The 12,102-nt window shown below is 42.9% G+C and overlaps 1 long non-coding RNA gene across 2 annotated transcripts; it reads right to left on the bottom strand.

The window, feature by feature from the left end:
- Positions 1-5,983: 5,983 nt before the first annotated feature.
- On the bottom strand, positions 5,984-11,675 carry LOC109781792 (uncharacterized). Of its 2 annotated transcripts, none has more exons than XR_012181946.1 (4): positions 11,039-11,675; positions 7,320-8,118; positions 7,050-7,169; positions 5,984-6,444 (listed from the first exon to the last, which is right to left on the bottom strand). It is a non-coding gene; the product is annotated as an uncharacterized lncRNA (long non-coding RNA). The 2 variants fall into 2 exon arrangements; XR_012181947.1 differs by having other exon boundaries at positions 5,984-6,434; positions 11,039-11,652.
- Between the last annotated feature and the right edge of the window lie 427 nt (positions 11,676-12,102).

The raw sequence follows: 12,102 nt of genomic DNA, 5'->3' as shown, positions 1-12,102 counted from the left end.
TGCCATTCTACATCGCCATCGAGCCCCTTTTGTCATTTCTGAAGGACACGTTTTGCTACGTTGGCTTGGGATCCATAGCTTCCAATTCTGACCTCATCGACGGCGACCACGAGGAGGGCACCATCTCCGGCTCTTCCAAGGGGAAAGAGCCCATCTGCTCTTCCAAGGGGAAAGTGCCCGTCTGCGATATCAGGGAGGGCACCCTACAGCCGTGCTCTTCCAAGGGGAAGGAGCCCATCTGCGACAACATGGAGCGCATCCAAGGTCCTTGCTCTTCCCACGGGAACGAGCCCATCTGTGACAAGTGAGGAAACCCATGATTTGTTTATTTCAGTTGTTCACAATGTGATGCTCTATATGTGCAATTATTTACCGTGCAGTACATTTCATCAATCCAGTTTTAAGCATACTGATAGGAATGCATATATTTGCTTGCTGTTAAGCCTGTTATAGCTAGCATATGCCTCTTTTAAAGTTTTTTGATTGTTCGGTTGTTTGTAGTTAGGATATGTTCAGTTTCAAATGATATCTTTGGTTGTTCGTAGTATGCCTTGTTTATTCCAGTTATTCACAACGTGATGTTCTATATGTGCAAGTATGAACTGTACAGTTCAATTTCATCAGTACCAGTTTCAACAATACCACTATGAATGACTACATTTGGTTGCTGCATCTTGTAGTTAACACGCCTTTCCATTTTTATTTAACCATAACCAGTGTACTTAGACCGACACAATACCAGTTTGAATGACCATGTTTGTTTGTTGTTAAATGTTAGGCCCGTTGCAGTTAGCACACCTTTCCACTTGTTTTGCTTTACTAGCGTGCTTAAACCTGCACATTGAAGCTATCCTGTGTAATTTTGGTTGTTGTTTAGCCTGTTGTGCTTAACATGCTTCATGATGTACCTACACAGGACAATTTTGGGAACGACTGTTGTTTTCCATCGACGTTAGTTTCATCTCATGGCTTATATCTGCTCACTGTTCAGGATATCCGTAGCTGGTACCATATAGGCCGGTGGCTGATAAGGGACTAATAGGTGAATCGGACTTTTAACTGAATATATCTGCAACCCATTTTTCCTTAGGTTAACTAGGGCCATATGTAATATATCTGAGGCTACATAGCAACATGCACTGTACTTAATGTCTAAATATGCAATCCTAGGCTACATAGCAACAAGGAAGAGTGTTATGCTACCTCTTGAGCACTGCGTTGGTTTTCCCTTGAAGAGGAAAGGGTGATGCAGTAAAGTAGCGTAAGTATTTCCCTCAGTTTTTGAGAACCAAGGTATCAGTCCAGTAGGAGACCATACTCAAGTCCCACGCACCTACACAAACAAATAAGAACCTTGCAACCAACGCGATAAAGGGGTTGTCAATCCCTTCATGGCCACTTGCAAAAGTGAGATATGATAGAGATGATAAAATAATATTTTTGGTATTTTTATGATAAAGATTGAAAGTAAAGATTGCAAAATAAACGGCGAAAGAAATAGCTAGTTGACGGGAGATTAATATGATGGAAAATAGACACGGGGGCCATAGGTTTCACTAGTGGCTTCTCTCAAGATAGCATAAGTATTACGGTGGGTAAACAAATTACTGTCAAGCAATTGATAGAACTGAGCATAGTTATGAGAATATCTAGGTATGATCATGTATATAGGCATCACGTCCGTGACAAGTAGACCGATGCCTGCCTGCATCTACTACTATTACTCCACACATCGACCGCTATCCAACATGCATCTAGAGTATTAAGTTCATAAGAACGGAGTAACGCTTTAAGCAAGATGACATGATGTAGAGGGATAAACTCATGCAATATGATATAAACCACATCTTTTTATCCTCGATGGCAACAATACAATATGTGTCGTTTCCCCTTCTGTCACTGGGATCGAGCACCGCAAGATTGAACCCAAAGCTAAGCACTTCTCCCATTGCAAGAAAGATCAATCTAGTAGGCCAAACCAAACTGATAATTCGAAGAGACTTGCAAAGATAACCAATCATACATAAAAGTATTCAGAGGAGATTCAAATATTGTTCATAGATAATCTTGATCATAAACCCACAATTCATCGGATCTCGACAAACACACCGCAAAAGAAGATTACATCGAATAGATCTCCAAGAGAATCGAGGAGAACTTTGTATTGAGATCCAAAGAGAGAGAAGAAGCCATCTAGCTAATAACTATGGACCCGAAGGTCTGAGGTAAACTACTCACACATCATCAGAGAGGCTATGGTGTTGATGTAGAAGCCCTCCGTGATCGATGCCCCCTCCGGCGGAGCGCCGAAAAGGCCCCAAGATGGGATCTCACGGGCACAGAAGGTTGCGGCGGTGGAAATAGGGTTTTTGCTCCGTATCTGATGTTTTCGGGGTACGTAGGTATATATAGGAGGAAGAAGTAGGTCGGTGGAGCTACGAAGGGCCCACAAGGGTGGAGGGCGCGCCCCCTGCCTCGTGGCTTCCTCGTTGATTGCTTGACGTCCACTCCAAGTCCTCTGGATCACGTTTGTTCCGAAAATCACGTTCCCAAAGGTTTCATTCCGTTTGGTATTCCTTTCCTTCGAAACACTGAAATAGGTAAAAAACAGCAATCTGGGTTGTGCCTCCGATTAATAGGTTAGTCCCAAAAATAATATAAAAGTGTATAATAAAGCTCATTAAACGTCCAAAACAGAATATATAATAGCATGGAACAATCAAAAATTATAGATACGTTGGAGACGTATCATGTTACATTAATGTTCTAATGATGGCTAGATATACGTAGAAGAGCAGCAGCAACAACAGCAACAACACAGCCCTGTTTGGATACTCAACTTAGCTAGAGGTTAGAGTTAGTTTCTAGGTCATTACTAACCCTGAACTAACTTCATCCAAAGAGTTGTTTGGATGGCAGGGTTAGATTGACAATAAATGCACTAGGAGAACTAGCTCCAATTAGCACCTCTTGGGTTGGATACTAGTTTCTTTGGGTGGGTTATAGATGCAACTAGCTCAAACTAGCCCTCATGTTTAGATATACTTTAGGGCTATTTGAGCCCGAACTAGCTCAAACTAACTGTAACCCGTGGATGCAGCAGCAGATAATTTTTAAGAACGAACTAAACTCCTTCTGGCCCATAATATAAGATGTTAATTCATCTAATATGTGAGTATACTGGATGTTATAAGATACTCCCTCCGTTCCTAAATATTTGTCTTGTTAGAGATTTCAAATGGACTACCACATACGGATGTATATAGACATATTATAAAAGAGTGTTGTACTACATCATTGTGCCATTGCTGTTTAGCTTCTAACATTAACTTGGTGCTTTTAGGTACATATGTCATTGGTAAAGATTCGCGTTTCGACCCTTTCTGCGTATGGGGCAATGAGATATCGATGAACCAGCATCAAGTGAGGAAGCTGATAAAGATTGTTAGTAAAATGGGTCCAAAGATGGCAATTAAACTATTTGTTTACACTTTATCCAAGACAATAGTGAACTGCAGGATGGTAAGTAAGAACTCTGTAGCCTTCTTTTTACTGCCCATAATGAGTTGTATTAGATGACAATGTCTGAAATCTTATTCCTTTGCAGTGGTTGCCAAAGCAGTTTACTACCAGAACACGATGATTATCTAGATGTTTTCATGAAGACCGTGAAGGATGGGCGGTTGGCCATCACAAGGGGTTGGACTAGAGTTATGTGTGCCTTCTGCATGAAGGAGGGAACAATATGGGTATTCCGTTTCACCTTGTTCAGCAACCAGAATATATTTCGCCTCTTTCTTTACCGTCTTTAATAGTACAAGTATACAACTGTGGTTCATCATTCTTTATTTGGTTCTTATGTAATTCTTGAACATATGTACCTATGAATCGAATAATGCATTGGTTGTTTGAACCTGATGGATATGAATAAAGCTGTAGCATACATTCAAATTCAAATCCAAATCCGGTACAATTTGGAAAAGCAGCAATTAAATTACGGTGAAATTATGCTCTCCAGGTTGTTACGGCACACACGGTTGGTAAAATACAAACGTTTGCGATATGCACGATAATCCGAGACGGTTCATAGAGAGGAAACGTGTGCAAGCATGCATACAGTTGCCGTTTACAAAGCGTGTGCGATGTCAGACAATATCACAAACAGTGCGGGCAAACTAAACGCTTGTGTTAGTTGCCTTATCGTACACGATTCGTAACCATGAACTGTTTCTGATGAAGTATGCATCGTAAACGTTGCAACACAAAATAGCGTGTGCGATAGTTGTCGTGTACGACGATGTTACGACGGTCCGACGTTTCGTAATCCTGTCCGACACTCGTACGACGATTAGCTAATGTTTTTAACGATGAACCGTTTGTGATGGGCCGCGCATCATACATGTTCTATAATATTGAACCGTTTATGATGGGCCGCGCATCGTAAACGTAGCACCACAGAATACCGACTGCGATGGCAATGCAAGCAGAAACGAGTAGGAGTACTGTAGGGGCCCTATCCCCGACGGTTTCTGGGTCATGTGGGAAGGACCCCCCTATCGCCCACACTCACTTGACGACGGTTCCAAATGTCATCGCGGAAAGGGGTTTTAAACCGTTTGTTTAGGACCGACGCGCACCAGTGATATATATATATATATATATATATATATATATATATATATATATATATATATATTTGGGCTATTTTGTTTCGCGCATATTCTGTTACCCCTGCTTGAACTGATGGTTTCACGCGGTTGTACTGATGATTTTCATCTCGTCGAACTTATCAGCCTCTCTAGTTCAAAAAAAACTTGTGAATTTTTTGGGTCGAGATGGGGCGTGTAATATATCGTTGGAAAGCTCTTGACAGCTACATTACAAGTATATAGGAATTTTTTGCAAAATCATTATGGTTTAAGAGCAGTTTCGAAAAAATCGTTTTTCTCAAAACCGAAAACACGAATCGTATTTTGGACTTAGTTTTCAAATGGTTTGTCGGAATTGAGCAAATAAGATGGCATTGGAAAGCTGGTGAAAATCCGCTTCTTCATATATCTATTGTTTGTTCAAATTCTATATGATTTAAAAGTAAATTGAAAAACGATGAAATTCTAGGCGAAACGTATTTTCGTGTTTTTTTACAAACGGTTGGTCGGATTGACGCAAATGATATGGCGTTGGAAAGCTATGGAAAATCCGCAACTTTTTCGTATAGAAATGTTTTCTAATTCCTTATGGTTTAAACTCGTATTTGAATACGATCAAATTTAATTTCGAACGCGATTTTTTTTTAAAGTTTGTCGAAATAGGGCAAATAATTTACTGTTGGGAAGATTTCGAAAATACAAGACTTAGTCAGGTTGAATATTTTCTCAAATTCGCAACCGTTGAAGAGTAATTTTGAATACTCTCAAATTCGCAACCGTTGAAGAGTAATTTTGAATACGGTGAGATCCATCGTGTTGTTTTTCCGATCGAAAAACAGAGTACTCATACCGATCTATTTGTGTGTTTGTGCTGAGCTATTTTTCACAGTGATTTTGAATGGTTCCGAAAAAAGCGTACTTGAACGGATGTCTGTATGATTTTGTACTGAGCGTGTTTTCACATACTAGACTTTACTCTGTATTTTTGGTATAATTTTTCTCCTAACTTCTCAATGGTATCATCATGCCCGAACTTGCATAGTTTATACCGTTGAACTGAATGATATTTTTAATAAAAAAATATTTAGTGTTTTCTTTTGAACTCAACACTGTTTTGCGACGATATTCTAGACTTCTCTCATTTTACCACTTGAACTTTTACCATTTTGAATTTCCATGGTTTTTTTTGTTTGAGCTTTTTTTCCAAACTTATCTGGGACGTCTTGTTCAACTTTTTTCTGTACTTATATGCTAGTAATAATAGAACATTTCCCATATAATTTTTGTCCATTTGTGGACATCAACCAAAATAGCCAGGAGAGCACTATCGAATATGTGGGAGCACAAACATCCTCACTTTCAAACTGTAATAAGAAAGTTCGACACAGCTCTCAGATAGTCACTCTGTAGATCAACAAAACATAAAGCATCCTAAGCTACCAAACGGTAACATTGGAAGGTTACAGTTTGACCTGTCTCAAACGTAGAAGGTGACATTAAATGGCCACAAATTTCAGTGGCTAGTTGGAAGCAAAGTCATCTTATCAGTGGCTAATTGGTTAGCAGAACTTCGGAAGAAAAATGGAAGAAGAGGCGCTAGTGCCTTCGCACACCCCACAGTGAGATCCTTGGTGCTGAACCTGGAAAGGGGGTCGGAAAGGCTCATGTCGCGCTTGGTAGCCATCTCGCGCCCTACCTGGTGGCATTGCCTTGTGGTTGGCCCAGCGCCCGGCTTGCCGACAAGCACCGGGGGTAAGCCAATTAACCATTGCTAACCCAAAGATCCTGCAAAATCCTGACCAAGAAATCACTTTTTTCACGAAACTAAACTCTTGAACTTGCTACACGGCAGTCTTTGAACCTCCTATAGGAACAACATATATATCATACAACATATATATTTTGCAAACTTGGAGCTTGTACTCAATAAGAATCTCTTGTTTCTTGGGCACATATCAACAGAAAACACTCAATAGAATTGCTTGCTGTACTATATTTTTATAGAAAAAATTGTACTGAACTTAACTAAAATTAGAAATTGTACTGAACTAAAATAAGAAACTTAAACTGAGTGTGTCAGTAAAACTAGAAGTAGAACATGTAGGTCTAAAAGGCATGGATGTGAACTTTATTTGTGCAATGAAACCAACACTCAGAGTCTCACTTTTTAATTTTCTCACATTTAGAAATTGATTTGCAAATGACAGCATGTGGACTCAGCTCATGAACATATCATCCTTGCTGCTGGTTTATCAATAACACTTTTTTCTGGATGAAGCCATGCAATCACATCATCAATTGTAAAATGAAAACTCCTTTCCTTTTCATTTTCCCATGCAATAACACAAGCAAAAAAAATCAACAAACCACAGTGGTAAGACCAAAGTAACATGACAATACCTTTTCTTGAGCTAGCTACTACATGTACTGACTCCTCCACCACTGTAGCGTCCCTGTATCGTCCTTGCACGGGCAACCACTAGGGATCAAGCGCTGCTGCCGCTCAACACATTGAACCACCTGTAGGAATCAAAGTGAACGGAAGGGATTCGAACACATCAATGTACACATGTACTACGCAACAATGTGCATCTGTACTGTCCATAACAACAAACTAACAAAAATACAATTTATGAAGGAAAACAGTTCTTGAAATTGGGTTGAGCTTACATTGTTTAGATTTTTGAACTCCTGCAGCAGTTAAACTTGAACTTGCACGACACATTTTTGAAAGCATCTGATGTTCAGAATATGCTATATGAAAAGAGGAAGGGGGAACACACTAAGAGACATACGCAAAAGAGAGAAAATCATGATCTATTAGCTAGGATATTTATGATACTAGGCAGTGACATACATGTCAAACCATTCCCACCAAGAAGTAGTAGCAGGGTTCTTCTATCAGCGAGGAGATGCAAAAGAAATGCAACTATACATTGAAAATACCAATAAAAGCATTGAAAAAATACTACTATTGGCCGTTTGCAATGCAACTTAAGAGGATTGAAATACACAAGCATCATGAGAGAACTAAATCAAATAAAGTACCTTTCTTCCTGCACCTATCTACTTTGCATTATATGTTGCACGAACCCCACATTGAACAGCTCGTTACCATTGCTAGGAATAGTCTAAAGTACACACCCGTTGCCAGGCAACAGAAGGACGACCAAGGTGTTAGTCTGAGTTGAATTCCATCACCCTTAACCACACAGTGCATTGCTGGTGGCCATGCTTTACCTGTACTGCACAGCAAGCCAACCCAAACGAATTGCCAGACGAGGCTGTCGGATGAGGTGAACTAATTTTTTTATCTCATTCATTCAATTGGTTAAATATAGGTAGTTGAACTGGCCACACCGCTGCACCATGTCGCCCAGCTCCTTCTCGACGGCCTGCTTCTTGTGATCGCCGACAAGCACCCTGGGCTTCACCATGAACCTGGTTAAAAGATATATGGGACTGGACCCTGTAGATGAAACAAAAAAGTTAGAACTACTTTCCAAAAAACTCTCAGTAAACAATTTTTATCACAACCAAGACGCTGACTTTTGTGGACTTAAGTACTAATCCACCCAATGATCACCCACTCTGCACACAGGCCAAAGATGCTTAATCAAGTCACTAACTGAGACTCCAAACTCAGACAAAACTACTATTACATACTAATTAATAAAGCAGATACCAGTCTACAGCAGTTCGGAGCAGCATACAGAAAATAGTACAGTATATACTTTGGAAGCACTTAATAGTTCAAGTTAAAATAAACTTCCACATCCATCGAACTTCATATCCTGGAGTCACAGTATATACTTTTGCGATGCAAATAACTAAACTTTGGAAAGCATCAGTACAAAGTAGCAATATCGGTAGAGCACTTAGGAAGGCATCACATAGTGCTCATCCACGAACAAATTGTCCAGAACACGAGCTTTTAGCAACACGATAAGTAGTAGTAGTATTAATCTAGGTGGAAAAGTAGCAGCGACAAAAAAGTAGGCAACTATTACTAATTTGCTCCACAACAGCTTCAGTTCACATTTGCTACAACTTTCAGTTGGAAAAGAAAGACAAAATTGATTGAAAATCCCCCAGTTGGGGTAGTGAACCTTTTTACTGAACAACTACAATTCTACCATATAGTAAACTGCTGTATAATTAAAAACAGTCTGAATTTTTTGCACAAACACCGTACCGTTTTATATGTTTTCCAAGAACTTGAGATAGCTCACGTACTGAACTAGAGAACACCTAGTTTGTGTTTCAGGAAATAAAATAGACATCCTCTGCTTTTTGTGATAATATTAGTGTGGACTTGGGAGGAGCGGCAGTGTGGACGGCCAATTAACCTCTCTTTTTTCTTGCTCCTGAATGTATGCAGCTGGGATCCCGGGGCGACAGAGGTGGTCGTCGCGCAGCAGGGAGGACAGGAAGGGGCAGAGGTGGTTGTTGCCGACGCTCCGCCTTCCCACCGGTGGCTGCCCCTGCGGAGGCAGATCCATGGCGCGTCGCCGGAGGTGGGAGGCGGGGGGTGTGGTGCGTTGCCGGAGGTTAGATGAAATTCGAACTAGATTAGATGAAACTCTACACAGACAAAATGCACGGTGGGAACTAAATTAGAAGAAAATCTTTTTTCACATTTGAACCACTCAGTTTTTGCACAGTGTAGTTATATAGTTTCATCTTTATAGCAAGCTACAGTAGAAATGAAAATATGTTGGAGGGAGCATGCCAGCAGTAGGATCACCGTCGACCATCCTGTACTGTCCCCGTTGCTTATCCCTTCCCGCTAAACTAAATTGCGTTGAACGGCCGATGTGTACGGTTTAACAATGAACCATGGAGCTGCAGGCGCTGCATTGCGCATGACAGAAGGACGGACGGAGGCATGACTAGAGGATGTAGGGGAGGACACAGGCGGACGGGAGGAAGGTAATCGGCCACCTTACAGCACACGCAACCGCCCCAGCACCAACACAAATAACTAGCTGGCAACAACAACCAGACACGTGGTGGATTAGTAGCTGGGCACGGGTGGAACACTCAGCCTATTGCTTGCTTCTTTTTGTAGGCATTAGAACAAGTACGTATGGGGCAAAATAAAAGGAGTGCCACTCTGTAACAAATCGAAGCTAGATTCAATAAATCGGGTCATGGAACAAACATCCCACACTCGACCTATCCCATGGCTTCACCCATCATTTTTGCCACCGCTCCTCTTTGTTGGCTGTTGTTTATCTAGTTCATACGTATAAAAGCAAGACAACATTCTCAAGCTATTTGGCATTCGCACGAACAGGTTGTGAGCAGATAAACTTACGCATTAAAAGCAGTGCATCAAATTCTCAATCGCTGGAGAAAATAACACAAGAGCGGTGCCAGCTTCCCTGTATCCGTAAGCAGTGATTTATGACCACTTGGAAATTTCTATTTTGTTTATATGCAACAAGAGAGGGAAGTTTACAGAATAATATTTTTCTGTAAACCTACATCACTGACCCTGCTTGGACTGTTGGTGTTATTGTCACTGCAATTTAATTTAGTTATTCAGTATAATTTCACTATTACATTTTTAAGTGAAATGTGATTCAGAAACCTCGTGAAGTAAAGTAACATCGGTTTCAAAATGGATCATTATAGTTTATACAGAAGTTAAGTTTCAGCAATTCCCTTGCGGCAAAGCAAACTAAATGTATCATTTTTCCTCAGGATTCTGCACATTTTTAAAGCATAATGCACTGAAAAGAACGCACAAGTTGAACTGAAAATGAAAATAAAAGTTGGGGTAGCATGCCTGTGAGGAGGGAGGTTGAGGGCAGCAGGGCACACAGTGGGCGAAGGACGCACAAGGATGATGAGTTACCTCATCGCTAGGCTGCGAGATGACCTCCATCATGGAGGCGCTCGGGTTGGAGTGCATCGGCAGCGAGCAGTCGGGCTGTGACAGGGGACAGGTTGGAGGAGTTTTTCCCCTGCTAACAAATTAAAAAAAAAAGACATTTCTCCCTATCACCATTTCCCCTGCTAACAACTTCCCTTCAAGGCCATTCTTCGAGCATACGCACAAGGTAACAATTTTAACTACCAGATTCATTACATTTGAACATTTTTTTTTAGTTTATCTATATTGAACTTATGGGGTTTGTATTTTTTTAACTTATTAGTGTTTTGTTTCTCTGAACTTTCCTGGGTTTCATCTTTTGGAACTGTCAGTTTTTTTTGACACCTGAACTTCGACTTGTTATCCCCAACAAACTCCCCTTGAATGTTTTGTTTTTTCGAACTTCCCAAGTTTACGTTTTCGAACTGATTGAATAGTAGTATATGAGCTCACCAACACGATGAAATTTCTACTGAACACTAAGGTGCATAATATACACACAAGGTACCTTTACAATTTACTTAGCCTGGTCGAAGGAGAAGGTGCAGCAGCAGCAACAAGTTGTGAAAGAAGAACTTGTCGCCCGTGGAGATGTTTGCCTACACGCAGCTACTTGAGCGACCGACCGTGGAGCAAGCAGTTGGACTGCCGAGTTGGACGACGTGCTGTGGCCACGGGATGCGGTGAAACGACGCGACGACCCGCTGCGGGGGGTGGAGGAAGGTCGCCAAGGCGGCGGTAGGGACGACTAGTCGTGGCGATTGGTGGCGCTATGGTGGCTCCCGACAGCGGCGGCCAGAAGCAGCGGGACCGGCGGCGGCGCGTGGAAGCAGGGGGGCGGATGGTGGCGCATGGAAGCAGGGGGGCGCCGGGAGCGAGGGAGGAGGTGGGTGCGGGGCGGGGCGGCGCCAGGATCCGGGAGGAGGTGGGGGCGGGGCGGCGCCGGAGACTGGGAGGAGGTGGGGGCGGGGCGGGGCGGCGCCGGAGACGGGGAGGAGGTGGGGGCGGGGCGACGCCGGGATCAGGGAGGAGGTGGGAGCGGGGCGGCGCCGGGATCCGGGAGGAGGTGGGGGCGAGCCACGCCGGGAGCCCGGAGAAGGTGAGATCGGGGGTGAGTCCTATGGGTGGGGTGGGTTTTTTTTCCCTAAAATCTAAAAAGTGCATACGCACTATTTGGACACATCGAGCGGCCGGCTCGTGGACGCACGATCCGGCCATCACAACCGCTATCTGACAAGTTTCTGGCCCACCCCATCGACAGCCTCTCTCTGTCTTCCCCGTAGCACCCGCGTCTCTCTCTCACTCTCCCCACGGATCTGGATTAGAGGGGGCTCACCGGCCTCTCCCCTCAACGCCGACCAGCAGGAGCCTCCCACTAACCGGACACCACGCTCCACCGGCGGATCGGGGGAGGGAAGGACCACCCCCGTGTGGCTCTGCCCCGAGGTCGTCGTCGCACCACCACGACGACGGTTGGCTTGGCCGCACCACCACCAGCCCACTCCACCATGGTGTCCTCTCCAACTGCCCCGCTCCTCCCTGCGCAACCAGATCCAGCCCCATCGCCGTTGT

The sequence above is a fragment of the Aegilops tauschii genome, chromosome 4, assembly GCF_002575655.3.
Source record: "Aegilops tauschii subsp. strangulata cultivar AL8/78 chromosome 4, Aet v6.0, whole genome shotgun sequence".
In the NCBI taxonomy this organism is placed as follows: Eukaryota; Viridiplantae; Streptophyta; class Magnoliopsida; order Poales; family Poaceae; genus Aegilops; species Aegilops tauschii.
The sequence above is the reverse complement of the archived record's forward strand: the minus strand, read 5'-3'. Positions and strand labels throughout refer to the sequence as shown.